The following is a 22,963-nucleotide window of genomic DNA, read 5'->3' as shown; positions in this document are numbered from 1 at the left end:
CATACTGTTTTTTTCTTTTTTTTTACATCAATACAATTTTAAATAATCATTTTATGTCATTTTATGAAACATGTTCTTTCCCTGTCTATCCCTCCTTCATATGCTATCATAAAATACATATTTCCATATTCATCATGTTGTAAAAGAAGACACATCACTTACACTAGAGAAAAATTAATGGAGGAAATAAAATGAAGAATGATATTCTTCAATCTGCATTCTGTGATATGGAAATCACTTTAAAAGACTGATATATATTAATTTAAGGTCGCCAAGGAATTCAGCTATGTATAAATGTATAATGAAATGTATAAATGTATAAATGAAAACTCAAGTCAGCAGTCAACCTTTTATGGAGTTTTTAATTAAAAACAGGAGGAAGAAAGGTATTAGAGAGAGAGAGAGAGAGAGAGAGAGAGAGAGAGAGAGAGAGAGAGAAAGAGAGAGAAAGGGGAGAGAAGGGAATAGGGCTTAAATACCCCCTCTGCTTAGGCTGGGCCAAAGGCCCAAGCCCATAGATAGCTGAGACAAAGGAAAGAGATCAGTCCCTATCACTCATGTGACCAAAATGGAGAAACAGTCTCAGGGGCCTCCACCTCCAGCCTCCTTCAGAGCAAGCCCTCCTCTCAGATCTCTCCAGGAGCTCTCCCTCCAGGACCACTCTTCTCTCAGACTCCTTCAGAGCAAAACCTCTCAGACTCCCTCTGTCCTCAGACCCTGCTATCTTTAAGGAAACCATCTAAGTCCCCTCCCCTCAGTTCTCACATCTACCAATCACTTTCGATGTCTCCCCTGTGCCAATGGTGGCTCTAGCTTAACCCAGGACCACCCAGAGGTCTGTTTCCTTTGCACATGTCTGTTGAAGGTCATATTCTCAAATAATTAAGTCTTGATCTTTGCTGCAGCCCTTCCTAAATCCTGTTACTCTGAGTAGGGTGGAGATTGTAAGTTCCAAGACCTGGTTCTGTCATTCCAAGTATCTCTATTGTATCAATTCTAAAATCAATCATGACTCAAAGAACTTCCTGTTCTATGCTTAAGCATAGGTCAAAGCCCTTTCCATTGTTTAGCAAAAGGTTTCTGCCCTAAAGTAGTCTTAAGTAGGGAGGAGAAGGATCCTCCCATGCCAAGGAGTTTCATATTCCAATAGAGTTCTTACTATCAGTAGGAAATTTTTTCAAGTATGAAATTTCCCAATGGGGAAATTTCCAACATTCATAAATCTAAGAAATTTTAAGGTTTACAATTCAGAATTCATCAGTTCCTTCTAAAATTAGTGGATGGCCTTTTTCTTCATGAATCCCTTGGAGTTGCCTTGCATCCTAACATTGCTGATAATAGTTAAGTCATTTAAAGTACATTATTATGCATTATTGCTATTACAGTGTACAACATTCTCCTGGTTCTACTCACTTTACTTTGCATCATTTCATATAAGTCTTTCCAGGTTTTTTTTAATTGTCTTGTTCATCATTTCTTATAGCATAATAATATTCCATTACAATCACACTTGTTCTGCCATTTCCAAATTGATGGACAACCCTTCAGTTTCCATTTCTACCTTTTTTGCTACCACAAAAAGAGCTGTTATAAATATTTTTTTACAAGTAGGTCCTCTTCTCCTATCTTTGATCTATTTGGGATATAGACCTAGTAGTGGTATTGTTGGGTCAAATGATATACAGTTTTATGGCCCTTGTGAAGACTGGATTTAGCTCTCCCTTGATTATAACAATGAAGATACTTAACTCTTTCTTTATTGTGAAGATAAAATTGTAATCTCCTGATTGTAACAATGAAGGTACTTAGCTCTTCCTTTATAGTGAAGCTAGAATTGTAAGCTACAATCTATTTTTAGATTTACTACAAAAAGGTGTTAAGTAACTAAAAAAGGTAAATTAACAACAAAAAGGTGTTAAGTAACTACAAAAGGTAAACTTAACAAAAGAGGTGTTAAGTAACCCAAAAAGATATAATCTAACCAGAGAGGGTGAGAACTAAAGAGTGGGCAGTCCTGGAGAAAATCTAAACAAAGAAGGTGAGAACTAAAGAATGGGCAGTCTGAGAAAAGCATCAGCTGTGGTTGGTAGACTTGAAATTTAGGGGAAGTAACACAGGAGAAAAAGATCTTTAAAAAGAGGACAAAAAGGCAGAAGGAGAGCTTTCACTCAGGCACTGACTCAGAAGAGCAACTGGAATACAGAAACCCAAAAGTCTTTTAGACTGTCAACTGTTGGTGAGTGAAAAGCTGACTTTTAGGGACCCCACCTTTCTGGAGGCATGAAGCCTCCAGGAAAGGCCCATCTTCTTGAGACTCTCTTCCCCTGGCTGGGGCTTATAAATTCTAATTGATATCAGAAAAAGCCAGAGCTTTTCTCTCTCTCTCATTCCTTAATATCTTCCTTCTAGTGTTAATATTGTAAATAAACTACCATAAATTCCATTTACTTTAGTAATTCATTTTGGGATTTAGAAATTAAATCCCTGGTAACCACCACCTAATTAATGTAGTATCAGTCTCAACAAACAGTTAATTCTAACACCTCCTGGGCATGGTTTATTTAAATTTATTTAAATTGTTCTCCAGAATGGTTGTATGAGTTCACAACTCCACTAACAATGTGTTAGTTTTATCACATCCCTTCCAACATTTATTATTTTCCTTTTTTTGCAATATTAACTAGTATGACAGATGTAAAGTAGTCCCTCAGAGTTGTTTTAATTTGCATTCCTCTAATTTGTAATTTGGAGCATTTTTTCATATAACTAAAGACAGATTTCTTCATCTGAGAATTGTCTGTTCATATCCTTTGGCCATTTGTCAATTGGAGAATGCTTACTGTTCTTATAAATTTTACTCAGTTTTCTATATATTTGAGAAATAAGACCTTTCTCAAAGACATTTGCTCTAAAATGTTTTTTCCTGGTTTTTTTTCCCTTCCAATCTTGGATGTATTGCATCAAAGGTAAAAAACCTTTTTTTTTAATATAATGTGGTAATTTTATCCATTTTACACCTCATAATGTTCTCTATGCCTTGTTTGGACATAAATTCTTCTCTTTTGACAGTATTCCATGCTTCTATAGTTTGTTTAGAGTATCACTCATAATTTCTAAATCATGTATCTATTTTGACTTTACCTTGGTATATGGTATGAGGGATTTGTTTGTGCCTAATTGCTGCCTTACTGTTTTCCAGTTTTCTCAGCAATTTTTATTAAATAGTTAATTTTCTTCCAAAACCTTGAATCTTTTGGTTTGTCAAATGCTTGGTCACTAGGGTCATTTACCACTGTGTCTTGAGTGCCTAATATATCCAGATGAATTTTATTATTTTTTCCTATTTTTTTATTAAATAATTGTTGGGTAGTTTGGTTGATATGACATGGAATAGTTAATTAATTTAGAATTGCCATTTTTATTATATTGATAATCAACAATGAACAATTAAAGTTTTTTCAATTGTTTAGATCTGCTTTATCTGTGTGAAAAGTGTTTTGTAGTTGTGATTATATAGTTCCTGAGTTCATTTTGGGGGCAGACTCCCATCTTTTGTATTTTATATTATCTACAGTTATTTTGTATTTCTTCTTCAATTTTTTACTATTGGGAATATAGAGAAATGCTGATGGGGGCAGTGAGGTGACTCAGCAGATTGAGAGCCAGGTTGAATTTATCTTCTCATAGGGTGTGAGATATTGATCTAAACTAATCTCTCCCATATTGTTTTCCAATTCTCCCAGCAGTTTTTGTCAAATATTAGGTTCTTATCCCAAAAGCTGGGATCTTTGGGTTTATTGAACACTATCTTATTGAGGTCATTTACCCAAAATCTATTCCATTGATCTACCGTTCTATCTCTTAGCCAGAACCATATTGTTTTAATGATCACCACTTTATTGTACAGTTTAAGATCTGGTCGTGTTGATTTTTTTCTTGGGAAGTTCTTTGATGGCTTGTTCAATTTTTTTTCTGATATGGGATTATTTAAGTATTCTTTTTCCTCTTCTGTTAATCTAAATAATTTCTATTTTTGTAAATATTCATCCATTTCACCTAGATTGCCATATTTATTATCATATAATTAGGCAAAATAGTTCTCAATAATTGCCTTAATTTCAAGGGACATAAATAGGCAATTTTCAGATAAAGAAATCAAAACTATTAATAAGCACATGAAAAAGTGTTCTAAATCTCTTATAATCAAAGAGATGCAAATCAAAACACATCTAAGGTATCACCTCATATCTAGCAGATTGACTAACATGACAGCAAAGGAAAGTAATGAATGCTGGAGGGGATGTGGCAAAGTTGGGACATTAATGCATTGCTGGTAGAGTTGTGAATTGATCCAACCATTCTGGAGGGCAATGTGGAACTATGCCCAAAGGGCGATAAAAGACTGTCTGCCCTTTGATCCAGCCATAGCACTGCTGGGTTTGTACCCCAGAGAGATAATAAGGAAAAAGACCTATACAAGAATATTCATAGCTGCTCTCTTTGTGGTGGCAAAAAATTGGAAAATGAGTGGATGCCCTTCAATTGGGGAATGGCTGAACAAGTTGTGGTATCTATTGGTGATGGAATACTATTGTGCTCAAAGGAATAATGAACTGAAGGAATTCCATGTGAACTGGAATGACCTCTAGGAATTGATGCAGAGTGAAAGGAACAGAACCAGGAGAACATTGTACACAGAGACCATTGTACACAGAGACTGATACACTGTGGTACAATTGGATGTAATGGACTTCTCTACTAGTAGCAATGCAATGATCCTGAACAACTTGGAGGGATTTATGAGAAAGAACACTATCCACATCCAAAGGAAAAACTGCAGGAGTAGAAACACAGAAGAAAAACAACTGCTTGATTACATGGTTTGATGGGGATATGACTGGGGATTTAGACTCTAAATGATCATCCTAGTGCAAACATCAACAACATGGAAATAGATTCTGAACAAGGCCACAGGTAAAACCCAGTAGAATTGTGAGTCCACTAGAGGAAGAAGGGTGGGGGGAAGGGAGGGAGGGAAAGAATATGATTCTTATAACCAAGGAATAAAGTTCTAAATTGACAAAACAAACAAACAAACAAACAAACAAATAAATAAATAAATAAATAAATGCCTTAATTTCCTTTTCATTAGAGGTGAGATCACCCTTTTCATTCCTGATACTTGTTAATTTGGTTCTCTTCTTTCATTTTCTTAATTAGATTAACCAATAATTTATCTAGTTTATTTGTTTTTTCAAAATACCATCTCCTATTCTTATTTATTAGTCCAATAGTTCTTTTACTTTCAATTTTATTAATTTCTCCTTTAATTTTTAGGATTTCCAATTTGGTTTTTATCTGAGGGTTTTTAATTTGTTCTTTATCTAGTTTTTTTTTTTTAGTTGTGTGTCCAATTTGTTAATCTCCTCTTTTTCTTTTTTGTTAATATAAGTACTTAGGGATATAGTACCTGAGTACCTGAGTACTGCTTTTGTTGTATCCCACAAATTCTGATATGTTGTTTCTTCATTGTCATTCTCTTCCATGAAATCAGAAGTTGTTTCTATGATTTTTTTCTTTAACTCACCAGTTTGGGAGAATAAGATTATTTAATTTCCAATTAATTTTTAATTTGCTTCTCCATGTATCCTTACTAATTATAATTTTTATTGCATTATGATCTGAGAAAGTGGAATTTATTAATTTTGCTTTTCTGCATTTGTTTGCAATGTTTTTATGCCCAAGTATATGGTCAATGTACCATGTGCTACTGAAAAGAAGGTATATTCCTTTTTATTCCTATTCACTTTTCTCCATTTATCTATTAACTATAATTTTTTTAAATTTCATTTGCTTCTCTTACTTCTTATTTATTTTTTATTTGATTTATCTAGATCTAATAAAGGAACTTTGAGGTCTCCCATGAGTATAGTTTTACTATCTATTTCCTCCTTATGATCCAATAGTTTCTCCTTTAAAAATCTGGATGTTATACCATTTGGTGCATACATGTTGAATACTGATATTTCTTCCTTGTCTATACTGCCTTTCATCAGGATGTAATTATGTTCCTTATCTCTTTTAATCAGATATAGTTACAGTATTCTGTAAAAAGATGGGTCACACATTGACCTGTCGAATTATCACCTATAGAAAACTCTGTACAAATTCACCTAGGTAATTTAAATCCATTGTTTCCATCCTGTTAATCATTGACTTCCACTGTGAGTAATCTAAATCTTCTGCCTGATCAAACCATCTATAAAAATCTACCTGAAATGAATAAACTTTGTCACTGAGCAGCAAGAGGTCTGTAAGTCTGTCTGTGACCTTCTTGATCCAAATCTCATTCCTCTTATCCCATCCCATGACCCACAAATAATTTGACAAACTGGTCTCATTGCTCTGCCTTTGAATATTTCTTCTAAATACTATGATAATGAAAATAATTTTAAGAGTTACAGATATAATTTTTCCATATAGGAATGTAATCAATTTGACTTTATTGAAGTCCTTAACCCCCCCCCTTCTTGTTTATCTTTTTATATTTCTCTTGAATTTTGTATTTAGACATCACATTTTCCACTTAGTTCTGCTATTTTCTTAAGGAATGCTTGGAAATCTTCTATTTTATTAAATGCCCATACTTTCCCCTGAAAGTATATAGTTATTTTTGACGGGTAGGTGATTCTTGGTTGTAGATCCAGTTCTCTTGCCTTCCTGAATATCATATTTCAAGTCTTATGGTTCTTTAGTGTGGAAGTTGCCAGATCCTGTATAATCCTGACTGAGGCTCCTTAAAATCTGGATTATTTCTTTCTGGCCATTTTACGTATTTTCTCCTGGACCTAGAAGCATTTGAATTTAGCTATAACATTCCTGAGAATTGTCTTTTGGAGATTTAAGGAAGGGATTGATCTATGGATTCTTTCAATGTTTATTTTTCTCTCTTTTTCAAGAATTTCAGGGCAGTTTTCTTGGATAATTTCTTATAATATGATATCTAGGATTTTTTTGGTTCTAGACTTTCAGGTAGTCCAATAATTCTCAAATTACCCCTCCCGGATCTGTTTTCTAGGTTAATTGTCTTTTCAATGAAATATGTCATATTTCCTCCTAATTTTTCATTTTTTTGATTTTGCTTTACTAATTCTTGTTACTTCACAAGATTATTAGTTTCTACTTACCCAGTTCTAGGTTGTGAAGACTAATTTTCAGCTATGATCTTTTGATTTTTCCTTTTCAGTTTGGTCTATGTGAATCTTAAAAATTCTCAGACTCTACTTCAGAAGATTTGATTACGCTAAACCCATTTTAAACAATGAAGGTACTTGATCAGGAATGTGGGGACTTCTAACATTACTCCACCCATACTTAGGCATACTTTAGAGGGAGATAAAGTTGTAAACTCCTTACAATGTTGTTGGTTGTCTCTCAGACTTAACCCATACTTAAAGTAAAGCTAAAACCCTTAAGCTGGGTCTATTTTTAGATCTAATACAAAAAGGTGCTAAGTACCTATGAAGGTCAAATTAATCACTAAAAGTTCAAGTTCAAGCAAGCTTAGCAAGAGGTGTGAGGTTTTGGTCTACCCAGAGAAGGTGATAACAAGGTGTGAATTAAGAATAGTCAGTTCTGTGAAAACATCTACTGTGATTGGTAGATGTGAAAACTTAGGGGAGGTGACATAGGAGAAAATTTTCTTTAAAAGGAAGAGGTTTAGGCCTCTGAGGGGATTCAGCCTTGGAAGCTGAAGTTCAGCTTCCTGAGCTGAACTGGAGGGTGTCTCTGAACACTAGAGTTTTGCTTGGGACAGATCTTCTTGTGAGTGATTAAAGACTGACTTAGTTTTCTCTCTTAAGGCTCAGATCTAGGCCATGTTGGCTTAGGCCCTTCATACTATATTTCTCTTATTCTATCTCCTTTTCCTTAATTCCTTTATTTGTACTAATTAAAATCTCCAGCTGACTTGGGAATTTTCCCATGGCGACTACTTTATTTTTAATATAAAATCAAGAAACTAAAAATTATCTTTATAGTTTTGGCAACTAAAAGTCTTGAAACCATATTTTTGTGGTCACATAATTTAAGGCAATCATTCTTTTATCTGTAACATCTATCTTGCTTTTTATGGCTTCCAGCAGGTCAATTCTGGTCTCCAATTTGTTTATTAATTTTTTCTTTTAAGCTGTTATTTTCTTTTTGTATTACTTTCATTTCTTTTCCCCATTTTTCTTCTATATTTCTTAATTGGCTCTTGAACTTCTTTTTTAGTTCCTCCAGAGCTTGTGACCAATTTCCTTTTTTTTTTTAAAGTTTGGATGTGCTTGCCTGTTTCACACTCTCTGCTGTTACTTCTATATTTTGGGATTTTTTTCTCCATTGAAATTTTCCAGGGTCAAGAGCTTTTTTTGCTGTTCCTTATTTCTTTTGCTGCTAGAGGATTGGGATTCCTGAATGTTGGTGGCCATTGCTTTCTTACTTTCTGTCTCACAGAGCTTTGCCTTGGTACTATCTCCTCTTCCCTGTCAGAAACTTGAGTGAGGGCAGTTAGATCTGTTATATTGTTTGTGTAGAGCACCCTTTAAATCATTTTGTCCTGAAGCTATCTTCCTCTGCTGCTGCAATTTGGATTTTCAATTGCACTGTGTGTTTTGCCCTGAGGCTATCTTCCCCTCCCTTCCTGCCTCAGCTGTAGCCAGTCACATTGCTACCGCCAAGGCATTGAATCTCACTGGTAAGGCCTGGCTCAGTCCCAGGTAAATCTGTGATGCTTTCAGCCAGCCCCTGAAAATTTGGAGATTGTCCTGGTCCTCATTCTAACTGGGGCAGTACATGGTGCGGGGGAGGGGTGGTCAGCTTGGACTTTGATTAGTGCAGTTTCGCTCCCTTATAAAGTGGGAGTTACCACTCACTTTCTACCTTTCTCTCTTTGTCCAGTGGGAGAGCTCCTTTACTCAGCCAGTTTTGATTGCTATTCTTTTGAGATGCTTTGTAATGATCGTTTGGAAGGAGATTCAGATGGCTCCTTCTACTATGCCACCATCTTGCCAATTTTCTCTAGTTTTACTAGGAATGGATACTGTATTTTGTCAGAAACCTTTTCTGCATCTATTGAAATAATCACATGGTTTCTGTTGGTTTTGCTATTATAATCTGATGGATGTAAAAATGGAGATTTGGGGGGCAGTTGGGTAGCTCAGTGAATTGAAAGCCAGTCCTAGAGACGGGAAGTCCTAGGTTCAAATATGGCCTCAGACACTTCCCAGCTGTGTGACCCTGGGCAAGTCACTTGACCCCCATTGCCTAGCCCTTACCACTCTTCTGCCTTGGTGCCAATACACAGTATTGACTCTAAGACAGAAGGTAAGGGTTATTAAAAACTAAATGGAGATTTGAACCCTGGACTTCAATCCCCAGAAGTCCTTGGTACTTCCCAGAATTCCTTATAATTTCACCTCCTTCCCCACCTGGGCAAGAACAATTTATATTTAATTTCTATTTAAACTGGCTGCAATGCCTACTTCGGGCTCTCTCTTCTTCTGCTTCTAAGCACACACATCTCTTCCTCCACTAGAAACATTGCAACATGTAGTAAGTAGGTTTTGAATGGGCTAGTCAGCCCTAGACACATGGCTTATTATTTTGTATCCTTGATTTCTAATAATCTCTAATAAACCTCATAAAATATAATAATTTTAGAAAAGAAACTAATTTAACTGTTACGTATCAATATGCCAATAGTTTGCTCAATATGGAACCCTTCTTTCAGTCCTGTATAAAACCAACCTGGTCATACATGGTATATGATCCTTGTAATATATTGGTGTAATCTCCCTGATAGTATCTTACTTAAAAAATTTTGCATCAATATTCATTAGGCAGATTGGCCTATAGTTATCTTACTAGTTTAGGTCTCAATAACATATTTGTGTCAAACAAGAATTTGGTAAAGTTCCTTCTTCAGCTATTTTTCGAAATAGTTTATATAGTATTGGAATTAATTGTTTTTTAAATTTTTGGCAGTACTTGTGAATCCATCTGGCCCTGGTACTTTTTACTTAGGGAATTCATTGATGATTTATTCAATTTCTTTTTCTTAAATGGGTCTAAATATTGTGTTGCCTCTTTTGTTAATTGGACAAATTATTTTTATATTTATTTTATATTTTATTTCAATTTTATATTCATTTATCTTAGATTATCATATTTATTGAAATGAAATTGGGTAAAATAAGTCTTTAAAATAGTTTTAATTTCCTCTTCATTGGTTGTGAATTGACTTTTTTTTATTTTTGATGTTGCTAATTTGTTTTCTTCTTTTTTTTTATCAAATTACCCAGTTTTTCATCTATTTTATTGTGGGTTCCCCCCCCTCCATGAAATTAGTTCCTTGTCTTACATATTAGTTCAATGGTTTTCTTATTTCCAATTTTATTAACCTCTCTAATTTTTAGGATTTCTAATTTATCTAATTAGGGATTTTTAATTTGTTCTTTAGTTGCATGCCCAATTCATTGACCTGCTTTTTCTCTCTTTTATCGATGTAAGCATTTAGAAATATAAAATTTCCTCTAAGTACTGCTTTAGCTGCATCCCCAAAATTTTGGTATGCTGTCTCCTTGTTGTTCTCTTTATGAAATTTTTGATTATTTCTATGATTTATTCTTTGACTCATTCATTATATAGGACAAGATTATTTAATTTGCAATTAATTTTTAGTCTTTTTTTCCCCTAGTCCTTTGTTCCATGTAATTTTTAATAGCATTGTGGTCTGAAAAGGATGCATTTAATATTTCTGCTTTTCTGCATTTGGTTGTGAGACTTTTATGTATAATTCTATAATCAATTTTTTGCGAAGGTGCCAGATACTGCTGAGAAAAATGTCTATTCCTTTCTATTCCTATTCAGCCTTATTAAGGGTAAAATTAGGGTTATTGACTGAATATATTATATTAGTGGTTGCTAGGGATTTAAATTCAATCCCAATAAAATGCTCAATTCAGTTTGGAATTTTTATGGTGGTTTAATTACAATAGTAGGAAGAAATTAAGAAGAGAGAGGAATGTGTATGATTCTTTGACCTAGTCTAAGCAAAGAGATATTCAGAGGCCTCAGCCAAGGGGCCTTCCCAGGAGATTAAATCTATCTTGGCTTCCAGCCATGAGACCTCTTCTGAGATGAGGGGCCTCCTAGGAGGATAGTGCTTTTCAGGAGGTCAAGGAAATGAGGAGTCAGCCTTACAACTCATCAAGTTCACTCAGGGAAGACACCGAACCTAAACCACACTACAGAACCAAACTTCACAAGCACACCAAAATGCTGCCCAGTGTTCCCAATGTCGCCAAGCTTGCGATCACAGGAAGTGATGTGTAATATATATCGGCAGTTCTTTACATCACTTCCTGTGTCTCACATGTACCAATGGTAACTTAAGCTTGGCTTAGGACAGCCTAGGGGGTCAATCAGTTGCTTCTGATTTGTCACTTGCTAGCACATGCTGGTCATAGGGCATCCTCCTCACAGTTAATCCTTAAGTGGGGGTGTATACATTCCCCACTTGCTAAATTCTTGTGGTTGTTAAAATTCTAAAGACTAATCAGGTGGAGTAAATCTAAAATTCACAGTTTTCTCCAGAGGTCTATCCAATGTAATTTTTCAAAAATTATTTTCACATCCTTAATTATTTTTTGTTTATTTTTTTTGTTTGATTCTCATCCAACTCTGAGAGAGAATAGTTAATGTGCCCTACTAAGATAGTTGTGTTGTTTATTTCCTCTTGTATCTGTGAATCTTAAAAACTGCTCAATTTCTACCTTAGAAGATTTGGTTAAGCTATTCCCTTATTGTAACAAATGGAGGTACTTGATCAGGAATATATTGGGAATTTTAACATTACTCCACCCATACTTAGGCACACTTCAGGTGAAGATAAAGTTGTAAACTCCTAATGGAACAATGAAAAAGTCCCTAACTCATACTTATAGTAAAGCTAGAACCTTAAGCTAGGTCTATTTTTAGATCTACTACAAAAGGGTGCTAAGTACCTATAAAGGTTAAATTAATCACTAAAAGGTCAAGCAACTTACAAAAGGCAAGCTTAACAAAAGAGGTGTGAAGTTTTAGTCTACCCAGAGAAGGTGAGAACAAAAGAAGATGTGAACTAAGAATGGTCAGTCCTGGGGAAAATGTCTACTGTGATTGATAGATGTGAAAATTTAGGGGAGGTGACATAAGAGAAATTTCTCTTTAAAAGGAGCTGGCTCTCTGAACTTAGGGGGAGTTTGGACTAGTTGGAGAAGCTGGCTCTCAGAACTCAGTTCAGGAATTGAGGATTTCAGTGAAGGACTGGAGTTTTGCTTGGGACAAATCTTGTGGTGAGTGATTAAAGACTGACTAGTCTCTCTTAAGGCTCAGGCCTAGGCCATTTGGCCTAGGCCCTTCCTACTATTTACTCTCTAATCTCTCTCTCCCTTTCCTTAATTCCTTCAATTGTATTAATTAAAATCTCCATAAAACCCAGCTGACTTGGGTATTTTCATATTTGGGAATTTTCCCCATGGCAACGACTTATTGCTTATTTAAATCAAGACACTAAAAATCATCTTTACAGTTTTGGCAATTCACAGTCTTGAAACCCACATTTTCGCGGTTACATATCTCATGTAAATTCTTTTTCAGGAATTGAAATGCTATGTTATTTGGTACCTATATGTTTAATATTGATATTACTTCATCCTCTATGGTTCCTTTTATCAAGATATAATTTCCTTCCTTATCTCTTTTAATTAGACATGTTTTCACTTTTTCTGAGATCATGATTGCCACCCCTCCTTTTTTTACTTTAGTTGAGGCATAACAGATTCTACTCTAACCCTTTACCTTTACTCTGTGTATGTATCCCTGATTAAAATGTGCTTCTTGCATACAGCATATTGTGAGATTCTGGCTTTTAATACACTCTGCTATCCCCTTCTATTGTAAGGGTGAATTTATCCTATTCATATTCACAGTTAGGATTACTAACTGTGTGTTTCCCTCCATCTTATTTTCTTCCTGTTTATCCTTCTCTTTCTCTCCTTTGTTAAATTTATGGTTGGACTGAATATATTTAATTGGTTGCCAGAGATTTAATTACTAAATCCCAAAAATGAATTACTAAAGTCAGAATGGAATTTATGGTAGTTTATTTTATAATAGAGGGAAGATGTTAAGGGAGAGAGAAAGAGAATAAAAGGAGAGAGAGAGCTCCAGCTTCCTCTGAGCCAGGTAGGAATTCAAAGGCCCCAGCCAGAGGAAAGGAGGCCAAGGAAAGGAAGTCAACCTTTACATTCAACACATGTCAGTTCAATAAGCAGATTCTTTATCAGCCTCAACTCCAGTAGAACTGCTTCTTACAGGAGGTTCCACTTCAAGTGTGAATCTCCACTCCAAGTGTCTCTTTCCATTCCAAGTGTCTCTCTTCACTCCAAGTGTGTCTGTGTGTGTCTCTGTTTCCACTTTTAAATACTTTTTTCTCTTGTATCACTTCCCCTAAATTTTTACATCTACCAATCACAGCCAACACTCCATCCCAGGACTGCCCACTCTTTCACACATGGGTCATAGACCTCCCACTCAATGTATGAAATGGGTGTTCATAACTTTTTGTGGTTAAAATAAAAAATGGGTAGATCCCCATACTCAACTTTAAGTACTGTGCTTACATTTTTGGGGATTAAAATCTAAAAATAGAGAATTACAATTTAATATTCACAATCAAGGAAGAGTTAAGTACCTTCATTGTTACAATCAGGGGAGAGCCAAACCCAATCTTCACACCTTTCAACCTTTCCCAATTCACAAATGTTTTTATTTTTGGTTACTACCTTTTTGAGTTCACCCTCTGTTTTTTTTCTTTTTTTTCTTATTTCCCCTCCCTATCTTACTTCCATATAGAGTAAGACAGGTTTCTATAGTTAACTGAATGCAGATGTTATTTCTGCTTTGTGCCAATTCTGATGAAAATAAAGTTCAAGCATTGCCCATACTATCCCCCATCTTCCTCTCCAGTATATTTCATATGATAATTTATCACCAGCTTTCTTGCCTTTTCTCTTTTCCCACTATGCTCCTCTTTCTTATTCCTTGATTTTTTAATATCATCTCATCACATTCATCTTACTTTCTGCTCTCTACATATGCTCTTATTTACAGCCCTAATAATGACAAAGTTCTTAAGTATTTTCAGTTTATTTTTGTTTCTTTGCAAACAACTAAACTTTATTTGAATCTTAAAAATTTGCGGAGTAGAATATTATTATAACAACAATAGTATGCAAATTTAATACAGAGAAAATAATAAAGCAAAATGCCATATAAAATATAACTTACAATTACTTTTGAAAACAATTAGTTCTCTAACTTCATAGAAACAAAACAAAAGCTAATAAGCAAACATGATGAAAACATGGCAATTAGCATCTTTTCTAAATGATGTTATATAAAATCACATTAATGATATGCTGGATTTGAGTGGGTGATATTGTAAAGAGTAAAAGGAAACTACAAATTATTTCATCATCTTCAGAGCCTTAAGTATTCTAAGTACTTTAGTACTTAGGCACTTCAAGTATCGTAGATATCTGAAGCCTCTTTGTTATCACCTTCTTGTGCAAGAATTAATCAGTTTAACTCCATTACTTTAAGTATCTTAAGTACATTAGGTATGTCTTATACCATAGTTATCTAAAATGTCCTAGTGATTACTTTTTCATACAGGAATGTGATTAGTTTAACCCCATTATGTTCCTTCAGTTTTTCTTCTTTATTTACCATCAGCAATGCCTAGAAGTCTTCTCTTTCATTAAATGTGACTACCTGAGAGTATCATGCTCAATTTAGCTGATTAGATGATACTTGGTTGTAGTCCTAGTACCTTTGCCTTGTGGAATATCATATTCCATATGTATGGATCCTTTAATGTAGAAGCTAATAAGTCCTATTGTATCCTGACTAAGGCTCTACAATATTTGAATTTTTTCTTCTGGCTGCTTGCAGTATTTTTGCCTTGGCCTAGGAATTTTGAAATTTTGTATAATAGTTTTAGAATATTTAAATTTGAGATTGCTTTCAGGATGTGATTGGTTTATTACTTCAATTCTTATTTCCCCCTCTTGTTGAAGAACATCAGGGCAATTCTCCCTGATAATTTCTTATAATATGGTATCCAGGCTCTTTTTTTGATCATGACTTTTCAGACAGTCCAATGATTCTTAGGCTAGCTCTCCTGGTTCTATGTTCCAGGCCAGTTGTTTTTCCAGTAAGATATTTCAGATTTCTTCTATTTTTTCATTCATTTGAATTTGTTTTATTGTTTCCTCATGTCTTATAGAGTCAATAGCTTCCACTTTACTCAATTATAATTTTTAGGAAGCCATTTTCTTCTATGAGGCTTTGTACTTCTTTTTAGAGAGTTATATTTCCTATTGAGGTTTTGTATTGTAAGGAATTAAATTAATGGGTTTACTGAATATGTGAGAATTTGAAATGAATATTGTGGTCGCCAATTTAAAGTATTATAGCTCAAGTCAAAATAACTTTGAATAGTTTTTATTTACAAAGAGAAACACAAAAAACAGGTAGAGAAGATATTTAGCCTATCACACTAAATGTTACTCTAGTGCTTGTCTCAGCCTGGCATGACTTGTTAGCCCTTGACCAAAGTTAATCTCTCTCCAGAAGTTAGGGAAGGCAAGCCAGCTATTCACTCACCTAAGAGCCAGTCCAAGTCACAAGGTACTCCAAGAAGCAGGTCAAGACAATGAATTGAACTGAAGAGGACAACCTGTGAACAACTCCTGAAGCCAACTTCTAGCCTCCAAAATTCAGGGCTTTTATAGTGACTTCTTATCCCTTCCCCTCTTCACAGGGGTCAATCACAGATTTCAAATTGTCTAGCACTCCCCGGGGGGGGGGGGGGCAGTGTTTTTCGAGATCTACTTCTTATCCTTTGGAGGTGTAAACTCTTATCAAAGAGAATCAGAATTTCCTGACTGATTGAGTTGTTACCTACTTCAGCAAATGACTTGTGAACACTCTTACTTAGTGTCTGGTGAGGTACTAAGTAGGGGGACTTGAGTTAACCAAGTGTTAACTCAAAATAGACAAAAAAGAATAAAGAATTCCCTTTCAGACAGGCCTGTGTGGGATAAAGGGGGGGAAGGGTTCACCTGGCACTTGTTGAGAGTGGAGCATGACACATGGTCTCAGGGGATGGGGCACAGCACACAGTCTCTAAAAGGTTCACCATCACTGATATAGAGAAAAGTCCAGTCAGGGAAAAGGAGTATGATCCCTCTTGCTATGGAGAAAGAGGCCAAGACAATTGACAAGTCATATTTTTTAAGCTCTGCTCAGAATCACAAGTTCCATTCCAGACTTTTGTCATTCTACAGAGAATACCTTTAATGTGTTTAAATGGTGACTACCTCTCCCTTGCCATCATTCCTCACTTCATGTAGGAGAGGCTCTGTGGATGGTTGTATCAGCTTCTGTAACCCATCTCTATTTGCCTGGCTCTATGTTTCTATAGAACTTTCTATTGATCTAGTTTTATGAGTTAGACCTTGTTGCATATAGACTGTCCTCTAGGAAGAACCTATTATCTATGGGACCTGAGAAGATAGGACCTTAGAGAATATGCTCTTTCTACTTTTACTCCCTTTCTCCTAAATATAGATATGGTCTCTGATTAATAGGAGATATGACCCCACATTTCTCCCAATGACTATTCTCTGTGATGGCCTATAATAGAGGGACATATCCAGTATAGTAAAACTTATAGTCAAAGACCTTGTCCTCAAGTAACCTATAGCCACTTGAATAATGAAAAACAACATTTGAATACTGAGCCACCAAGCTGCTCCTGATTTTATTTCTTCATGTCTCTGTATATTTCTTTGCTAACCCATTTGCTTGGAACTTTCTCTACCATACCAAAGAAACCTCTTTACCCTGGAAGTTCACTTCACACCTAGGACTACTTCTAGCAAGAGAAAAAAAGGAGAAAAAGGTGAAAAGGTACTTTGAGGTTCTGCAATTCTAGAGTCATATTTTACCTAGGCTTTATATGTTCCCTATGTGTGTGGCTTGCCTCCTTTGTACTCTAAGTTTGTTTCACTCCTTCCACAGATACTTTGTGCAATAGTAGTAGGTAGTAGTAGTCTCTTGGTAACCGAGGATGACTATTGCCTTTGTGTGTTTTTGTGCACAAAGACACTTGTGCATGAAGATTTAAGTGGAAAAGTCGATGCACTCTCTTGGCGTTGGAAGCCTGGGTCCAGTGGCACAAAAAGTCGTTACAACTGGAGACTTCCTCAGCTGCATTGGATGGCCTTGTTGTCTTTTGTGCTCCAACACTCCCTAAAGCACTCCACAGTGCTTTGCTGCATCGCCATCTCAGCCATTGAACCTTCTTATTGGTTTCTTCTGTCTGTTCAGCCGAAGCAGTCTTCACATGCTGGGTGAGCAAAGCCCTGGTTCACCAGGGGTCGACGACCCAATGGCTACCCTCACAAGGTTTAGCCAGCCTGTCTAAGCCATTGTCCGGGGTGTGGCCGCTGCTGCATGCTAGCAGCTACTAGGAGCCACAAGTGAGAGCTGGGTGTCAGGTGAAGGTCAGAGGCTGGAGAGCTGCCCAAAGAGGGCACGACAAGCCCTCCAAACCAAAGATATTACTCCTCCCTGAGCACTCCATATACCCCTTTGTGCAATAATAAGATATGTAACTCAGGTTCATGGGAGGTAAAGGTAGAGAATGTTTCATAACTACTTTTCTTACTATTCCATCCTAGTAAATGTCTTTGCTATTAGCTAATGGTGTCTGTTACTTGATTATCAGTGAGAAACACACTGGTGTGGGCTTGTGAGAATAGATTCATAGATTACTTGCCTCCCACTGGGGACCCAGTTCAGTAATTCTAATGCAAGTTTGAGAAGTATTTAAAAACCAAGTGGGTACTATACTGGGGGTGCTTGTCTGGGATCTATTTGAGGTACTGTATGCATTTGGAGGAATCCACTAAGAGATTCCCAATCTGAGACTTTCCTTCTTGAATGTCCTAGTCTTACAGGGATCCTTTGAGAAAAATTAACATCTTTAAATTTCTGTTTTAGACTGTGTTAGAAATCATTTTTCTAGTGTGTTTCCTTGTCAACTCAGATCAGTTTGACAACTTTTGCTTGGGTGAATGTCTATGAGCTGATCTCTCTTGTTCTACTTCTTTATTATGAACATGAGAGCTAATACAAAGAGTATAGATGTATCCTCTAAAAAACTGGGACCTAAGGAATATACCTCAAGCACTCTGAGTGAGATCATCCATGTTTGTTTGTTTTCTTTCTTTTCACACACACATAGGGACCTATATCACTTGGATTACTATGATAAATGTAGTTAGTTTGTCTTAAATCCATATGGATTGTTAAATTGTTGGATCAGGTTTATCTGATGACTTAGAAATAGCAAGCAATCAACTCCAAGTACTAAATCCCTTTTTGGAGACCCAAACTGTCTGAACTTATTTGATTTTGTTAAACAGGTATCTTAGCAAAGGGTGATTCTTATTCCCATTGAGTGTCATATGCATTATAGGGATTTTTGAAGAAATTTTATGTGCTCTGTTTTGTAGGGAACCAGATGAATTTTCACTCCCCAGGACTAATCCTTCTGTGAAGGTGTTGGTTCAGAGGTGGGACTTGAGGAGACAGAAAGAGACAGAGACATAGAAAAAGGAGAAGGGGGGAGGGAAAGAGAGAGAATAAAAGGGAGAGAGAAGGGGGGAGAAAAGGAGAGAGGGAGAACAGAGAAAGAGAGTGAAAGAGGGATAGGGGTGAAAAAGAGAGAGAGAGAGTCTTCTTAAGCAGTGAATTCTAGTCAATCCCTTGATCAATTAGTCAAGAAAATCAATTCAATCTTAGTCTGAATCAATAGAAGCATGATATCTAGGACTAGGGAGGTGAAGGTGTCCCTGAAATCTTCACTAGTCAGACTACATCTGGAGTATTATGTTTAATTCTGGGTGCTATTCAATTAAACATAAGAATATTCACAAAAGGGTGATCAAGGTGGTAAGGGAACTGGAAACCATGTGATAAAAAAACTGGTGGGAAGACCTAGAGATACTTAGACAGAAACATAATTGCTCTCCTCAAGTACTGGAAGAGTTCTCATTTAGAAGAAATTAGATTTTCTCTCACTTGACCAAGAGGGCAAAACTAGAGACAATGGCTAGAAGTTGCAAAGATGAAAGTTTAGGATTGATGTAAGAAAAACTTCTCAAGAATTAAATGTATCAGGGTAACTAGGTGACTCTGTAGATTGAAAACTAGTCCAATAGGTAGGAGATCCTGAGTTTAGATCTGGCCTCAGACACTTCTCTAGATTCTGGGTAAGTCAGTTAACCCCCTTTGCCTAACCCTTACTGCTCTTCCATCTTGGTACTAAAACATAGTATTGGTTCTAAGAAAGAAGGTAAGGGTTAAAAAATTTTTTTTAATAAAAAAAAAGAATTAAATGTATCTCACCTAATTCCTGAACCTCTACCAAGGTTTCAGGAGCCTCCCTCCTTAGCCCCCTCATTTTCCTTTACTTTATCTCTATCTCCTTCCTTTCTCCTACCACAAAATTCTGCAAGCCTTTCCTACCAAGGAAAAGGTATCATATTGTATGTCCCCCATCCAGAATTTCTGTTCTTTTGACCCCTTTATTAATGTAACTTTGGGGACTAAGGATGAAATTCATTTAAGAGTTCAACAGAAAGATAATAAGAAGATTCTTTATTATCCAGAGGACCAATGATGATTATGACAATAGGAAACTACTAAAGGCTTTCAAGAAGAAATTTTGCTGCCATGATACTGTAATTGAGCATCCTAGGTAGGTGCAGTACATAAAGTGCCAAGCATAGAATAAAGAAGTCCTGAGTTAAAATCTGGCTTCAGACACTTACTAGGTGTGTGTGTATGTGTATGTGTGTGTGTGTGTGTGTGTGTGTGTGTGTGTGTGTGTGAGTGTGTGTGTGTGTGACCCTGGGAAAGTCACTTACTTTCTGTCTTCTTCAATTTCCTCAACTTTAAAATGGGGATAATAATAGCACCTACCTTCCATGGTTGTTGTAAGAATCAAATGAGATAATAGTTAAGTACTCAGAATAGTACCTAGCACATGAACTCTAAAGAAATGGTAGCTATTTTTAGAATCCAGAATATAGAGAAGCAATTCAGCTACAAGGTGACCAGTGCAAGAATATATGACAATTCTCTTTGTGATTGGATTTGTAATAGTTAAAATAGTTGAGGCCATAAACTGTAGTGATTAAAATAGTGGAAAAGTAAATTGTGACCACAGAAAATATGTTTTCGCTACAGTGTCTTGTTTCAAATCAAATATAAGGTGGTCACCAGGGAAATATTCCCAATTATGAATATACCCAAGTCAACTGGGTTTTATAGAGAATTTAATTAATAATACAATGAGGAATTAAAGAAAGAGAGAAAAAGGAAATAATGAGAAAAGGATAGGCCGGCCCAGGGCAGCCCTGGCCAACCCAGGCCTAAGCCCTAAAAGAAAGATCAGTCAGTCCTTAATCACTTACCACAAGATCTGTTCAAGCAAGGATTCTAGTGACACTAGACCAGCTTCATCTCAGCTGACTCCACCAGCTCAATGCCTGAATCTGAATCTGCATCTGAATGTCCCCAAGAGAGTCCTGAGAGAGACCCTTCAAGGCAGCCTTGGCCAGCTGCCTCCTTTAATTCAGCCTTTCCCAGCTGACTGTCCCAAGAGAGAGCTTTTCCTCTCCTTTTAAAGAGAATTTTCTCCTATGTCACCTCCCCTAAGTTCTCACATCTACCAATCACAGTAGACGTTTTTTAAAGGACAGACCATTCCTAGTTCACACCTGAGAAGACTAATCTTTTGAGTAATTCACACCTGAGTAGACTAGAATCTCTAAGTTTTCACCTCTTTGCTCCTTGTAAGTTCACAAGTTGCCTGACCTTTATAGGTACTTAACACCTTTTTGTATTAGTCCTAAAAATAGGCACAGCCTAAGAACTTTTTGTCTTACTATAAGTATGGGTTTAAGTACTTTTCATTGTTCAGCAAAGAGTTTACAACTTTATCTTCCCCTAGGGCAGATTTAAGTAGGGATGGAGTAGAGTTCTCACATTCCTGATCAAGTACCTTCACTGCCCAAATGGGTAATGGTCCCAATGGGGAATGGTCTTAACCTAACCTTATGAAGTAGGGTCTGGGAAATTTTTAAGGTTCAAAATCCTAACCTTATGAAGTAGGGTCTGAGAATTTTTTAAGGTTCACAACTAGGAATGACTAGCTGAAGGCTCCGGGATTTTAAGTGCTTGTGGCTTCCTGAAATTGAAGTGAAGATTTCTTGCAATGAGTAGAAAAATTCCCTACTGCCCTTTGTCTTAAGTTTTTAAAAGTTACATCTTGTAGAATATAACCATTTGGAGTCTTCTGTTTGACTTGGATTAGGATAATTAATTCATATAATAAACTGAAAAAAGCCCTCCCCCATTAAATCTATTCAAAAGTGGAATGGATTGTTTCAGGAAGATGTAGGTCCCTACTTACTGGAGTTCAAATATGTCCTCCTGACCCCCTACTCTGGGCTCATTCTTCCACCTCCCATTGAATTATCAGGTGGGGTCCCCAGAGCCCTATGAGTCCTTATCCCTTTAGGATTCTAGAGGTAATCCTGAGGGGTTATGATAGATTTTTTAGTATTATATCATACTAGTCCTTATCTGGTTACTAACCAAGCTTAAGGAACTTTTATTTTTTATTTTATTTTTAAAATATTTTCCCATGGCTACAGGATTCATTTTCTCTCTTACCCCTCTTCCCTCCCCTCTTCCAGAGCTGACAAGCAATTCCACTGGGTTATAGTATAGTAGTAGTCTCTCGGTAACCGAGAATGAGGATTGTCTTTGTGCATTATTATCTATTGATGTACCCTCATGTGGCTTTGGAGTCCAAAGGCTGAGGCGCAAATTTTGTGGCACATGGGGCATGGGATGCCAGTTGTTATGGGAGGTGCGGTTGTGGCCTGGTGTCGGCGTTCACGCGCAGTGGCAAGACGTCAACATCGTTCTTCTTCAAAGGTGGTGGCAGCATGGTGAATGTGGGTTTGCCAGCTGCTTCTGACAGAGGCAGTAAGTTCTAGTTGCTTTGGTGTAATGCCTGCCCACTTCAAGTTGGACTTTAGCTGATCCTTGTATCTTTTCTTTGGTTGGCCTTGTTTCCTGAGTCCAGCTGACAGTTCACCATAGAATACCTGTCTTGGTATTCGCTGTGGGTCCATGCGGATGATGTGTCCAGACCATCGTAGCTGGGGTTTGAGGACCATGACTTCGATGCTGGTGGAGTTGGCTCTGTCGAGGACTTCCTGATTGGTGATTCAGTCCTGCTATCAGATCCTCATGATTGACCGGAGAGAGCATTAGTGGAATTGCTCCAGCTGTTTCATGTGCTTCCGGTACAGTGTCCATGTCTCACAACCGTACAGGAGCGAGTTGAGGACCACTGCGTTGTACACTTTGAGCTTCGTCGCAGTGCTTACACCTCTGTGTTGGAGGACTTTGGAGCACAGCCGCCCGAGTGCCTGGCTGGCCTTTTGGATCCTGGCATTAATCTTGTGGTCTAGGGACCCGTCATTGGCGATGGTGCTGCCCAGGTACTGCCCAGGTACTTGAAAGTGTTGACGTTAGAAAGCTAAGTGCCATCGATTGTAATGCACGGCTGGTTAGTTGGCTTCCCTGGTGCAGGTTGGAACAGCACCTCTGTTTTGCTGAGGCTGATAGTCAGGCCAAACAGTTTTGTTGTGGTGGAGAACCTGTCCACAATGGTTTGAAGATGATTTTCTTGGTGGGCCATGAGAGCACAGTCATCTGCAAAGAG

The sequence above is a fragment of the Monodelphis domestica genome, chromosome 4, assembly GCF_027887165.1.
Source record: "Monodelphis domestica isolate mMonDom1 chromosome 4, mMonDom1.pri, whole genome shotgun sequence".
Lineage (NCBI taxonomy): Eukaryota > Metazoa > Chordata > Mammalia > Didelphimorphia > Didelphidae > Monodelphis > Monodelphis domestica.
The sequence above is the reverse complement of the archived record's forward strand: the minus strand, read 5'-3'. Positions refer to the sequence as shown.